A 4,470-nucleotide genomic window follows, 5' to 3' on the forward strand; every position below is an offset into this window, starting at 1 on the left:
CGCGCGCGTGTGTGTGTGTGTTTGTGTGTGTGTGGATAACATTGCCGATCGTTGACGGAAAAAAAATGAAGAGTCTTCTCTATCAAATCTTCTTATTAGCGACTCCTGTTAACGTTTCGCGTCCAAGAATTATTTTAACAAACGAAAAATATTTTTTTAAATCTTCCTAATAAATACATACAGCTCCTACATACATGTACTAACACTTCATATCGATCACATATCAATATACAATAATATGTAGCGTATAACGATGCCTATTTTAATAATTTTATATTTAAAAGTAACTGTCTCCTAAAAAAATATTTTATTACGACCAAACTCAGATCCTTCGCCAGGATTATTTTTGATAACTCGAATAATCACAAAATTATTTTTTTCGTCTCTAATTTGGATTTATTCTTTCTTTTATACTAATTTCGCATTTCAACTTACACTTTCCGATGCGATACTGAACTTATTTCCCGCGTTCGACTTCTGGCCCAACAAAATTTATGCTTGAATTCTTTCAAGCGATTTTCTTTACGAATACCTGTACTATTTCCCGAGCGCTTTTTTCCGTATGTTTAGAGCAAACTTTTCAATAGTTTGATCGCGCGAGGACTCGAAACGCGAGTGAACAATTTGACTAGTGGTCTAATAAGGAAACTATAACATAGTAGCTATTTCCAAACACGCTTCCTGTAACCGCAGAATCACCCGATAAACTACCACCGACTAATTAAATTCGCAATTGAATCTCCCTAATTAAATTCCGCACGGAGTAACGAGAAATTTGTAAATAAAAACGGAACGACGTGCGTTTAATTATAATTACTATTAACAGCGTAGAACGTGTAAATGCGTGCGTGTGTGTGTGTGTGTGTGTGTGTGTGTGTGTGTGTGTGTGTTTGCGCATGTATAACTGTAAAAAAAACTTGCTAGTGTGTAAGATGTTATTAATGACAAAGGTGCTCATGAGAAAAGTGTGTCAAAAGTCATCGAAGAACGAAGAAAAAAATCCAAGTTCAACCGGAGAAATTAAAAGATGGAGACTCATTAATACCGTTATAATATTGTCGATGTATACGAAAGAGAAGAATGTCACTAAAGAAAGATCCTTGATCCTTTCGTTGTTTCTGGCATGTAAATCGCCGCGCAATATTAAAGAGACACGACAAGCTTCTTCTTATTAGCCCCAATTAATTTTCAGAATGCATCAGTGCCTGCTTACCGTGACATCTTTTTTTCTTTTTTTTTTTAATAAGGATTCTTAAGAGATTCCCGTCAACTTAAAATCCCAGACTGTTCCCTGAAATCCCAAATGCAATTCCATTATAACTGTATCGCAGCTCGACAATTAGATTAAGCGTATAAATAAGTGCTCGCGGGTTTTTTTTTCGAAAATAAATATATGTACATCTATTAATATTAAGAGAAAAAAAACGGTAGAAGCATTTTAATCGCATTATCTGTCTTTCGAATCTATCACTTTTTGTCATCTTTTTTAGATAGCATATGCTGCGGTGAAAGAATATTTTGCAGCGCGATTTATCGTTCACATCGAAATGACGATTTTTTTTTTAATTTTTTTTAAACCAATCTTGGCGCGTTATTTCCGAAACAATATTGTCTCCATAAATCTCTTAAATTATTCTGTCTGCTTTCGGTTTTATGGCGATGGAATATATAGTAAAGCATGCAATGGCGAATAAGTACCTTTTCAACGTTTTATTTTTCAATTCACCTGACAATGTATCCAATTATCTAACTGTAAACTATTGCATAACTTTTAAAAAGGTGTAGGTTGGTCGACCTTACTAATAGAAAAATAATTGGGCACGAAAATTTTAATGCGTCATTGTTAGCTTATTAACTGAAGTTAACCGCGGGAACTTATTTATACCCTGTAATAATAGATCTCAAATGCATCGCGTAGCAGCACAATTGCCAGCCTTGTCACGGAATTGTACCATGATTCTGCAATCGCCGAGTCTGAATTTGATTATACAATATATGTATATATTGTATAATTGCAAATACACACACACACACACACACACATATAATATATATATACATATAACTGCAGATTCTACACGCAATTGTATCGTAAGTTCGTAACTACAGATTCCGGATACAGTAAGAACAGCTTCGCAATTAATCGTACGACGACAGTGCAAATCCCCAGTCGCGTTTACGAGAGATTGCAAAAGGACAGACCCGACAGACAGGGCGAGAGGGAAAGAGAAAGGGAAACGGGAGAGCGAGTCTGTCGTTTATAAAAATGAAGACACGATTGTCGAATTTGCGCAAGCGTGACGCGGCTTCGCCGTTGTATCGAGCCGATGGTTGGAGGTATCAGCGAGTACAGATGGATGATGGAAACACACACGGCGACAACAAGCTCCCCAGCGAATCCCCTCATCGGACTCTTCTATCGGGCCGCCCAATCAGAAAATCAATTGTAGGTCGCCGCCGCATTAATCGTACAATCGACCGTTCACCGTCGTCGCACTAATTATTTATTGTAGTTCTCCATCGTCGTTCGCGGCTTGTCCGATGTCGACCCCGCGAAAACCCCATTTAAACGTGCGCAACGAGACGGCTACATTTTATCGTCGATTCATTCCTGAAGAAGAATCGATAGCCGATATAATGCCTTACAATTTTCACCCTCGATTACATCAAATCCGATATAACATCATCCAACAAGTTCTCACGAGTTTTTAGTGCAAGAAAAGAGAATCACTTTTTGTTGACATATTTTGGGGCACTGAATTTGAAACTGTCCCCCGTCAGAAAAATTCCGTGAGGCCGAATTTTTTTAATATAGCATTTCTTTTCAAGTGATTTGAATACGACAAGTGATGAGTAGGACGAATGTTCCGGCAGGACTTGATGATAATTGACAGACGTTATCAAGGATATAGGATGAAAACATGCTAAGCCAACGATACTTCTGAATTCTAAAACAAAAATTAAATGCTCAACACTTCGGACTTGTTTTCAATAAAACTTCACTATTGGAATCAAATATCTCTTCTTATATCTGAAAAATCGGACTCGAAAAATATTTCAGTGGCAGATTCGAGATCAGCGTCAAAAATTAAGTATCCTAATAATTGCAAATTTCTACAAAAATACTTTATAACGATAGAATGAATTTTTTTAATCTGTCCCTGTAGAGTTGGACTCTTAATTATCGTTTATATCGCAACTCATCGAATTCGGATATGAAGTTTGTTAATGTAACATTAGATATCGTGCATTCAATGCGAGCGAGCTTTACCAAAACTGATCGAGATTAATTGACTCGCGAAGTCACGACATCTGGATTCGCTCAGGTTCGCAAACTCGAGGAAACCTCCTCTATTTAATGTTACAACCGGAATGGCATTAATTATACTCACTCATTAACGCGCAGCGCAAGTTACACTCTTTGATAAGACGACTAGATCCACAAGATGCATTCGTCCTAAAGATGAAACACTTCGAAAAACTTAATTAGATATCGCTAATGTCGAGAAAATTCAACTTTGAAGTAAAAAAAAATATATAATTACGCAACAAAGTAAAAAACGACGAATTTTATTCAAATTGGAAAATTATCAATTTCAAATTCCTACTTTTTAACGCGCAAGAGATAATGACTGAGTGACGTGAAATAAAAATAGAGTATTCTATTTTACTTGACGACACGCGCGTTAAATATTAAAATATAAAATTAGAATAGAATGAAAATGGAAGACGACGAGAAACAGCCTCTTGTGAAAGAATTTGAGATCAAAGAAAAGAATGAGAGTTATGTAGATCTACTTGCATCCTACTTAACGTGCGAGGTATAGCTATATAGCTTGTCTCTTTCAATATTATTCATACATTACTTCGTCCAGCTTTCGTCTCATCGCAATTTCTCCAGCAAGTACCAACTTGAAACGGTAATACGAGGTCTTCCACGGAATTGGTGTAATTGGCAATCTGCACAATTAGTCGGCGTCTCTCGTCGAAGGGAAAGACTAATCGTCGTAAGCCCCGTGGGGCTGAATTCTCCATTAACCCTTAAACGGCGCTCGAAATTCCTACTTACTTCCGATAAAAATCAATAATAAAAATAATAGGGAATCAGTCGAAATTATACTAATTAATATATATTATAATGTGAACGCGCGTAAATATACGAATATATTATCAAGCGTAAAAGCTCAAAGAGCTCTCTCTAAATGTTTAGAGTGGAATCTAAAAAGAGTGACATCTCACTATTAAAAATCGACAATTCAACTACTCTTTTTCACCACCTGGCTCATCAATTATTTATACTCTTTGTTACTCTAGATATTTTAGAGGGATGATATAAAAAATTATAAATTAAATGAGAAAATAATTACGGAAAAAGGGAAATAATTATACGTCAGGAAAATCAAACTCTCAAACTCTCTCTCTCTCTCTCTCTCTCTCTCTCTCTCTCTCTCTCTGTCTCTCTCTCTCTCT

At 36.3% G+C, this 4,470-nt stretch overlaps 1 protein-coding gene across 1 annotated transcript in view; it reads right to left on the bottom strand.

Moving 5' to 3' along the window:
- The window catches only part of LOC108749545 (26S proteasome non-ATPase regulatory subunit 1), a 49,327-nt gene that overhangs the window by 15,848 nt on the left and 29,009 nt on the right, over window positions 1-4,470 (bottom strand). The window lies entirely within an intron of this gene.

This window comes from Trachymyrmex septentrionalis, unplaced genomic scaffold (genome assembly GCF_001594115.1).
Source record: "Trachymyrmex septentrionalis isolate Tsep2-gDNA-1 unplaced genomic scaffold, Tsep1.0 scaffold3, whole genome shotgun sequence".
In the NCBI taxonomy this organism is placed as follows: Eukaryota; Metazoa; Arthropoda; class Insecta; order Hymenoptera; family Formicidae; genus Trachymyrmex; species Trachymyrmex septentrionalis.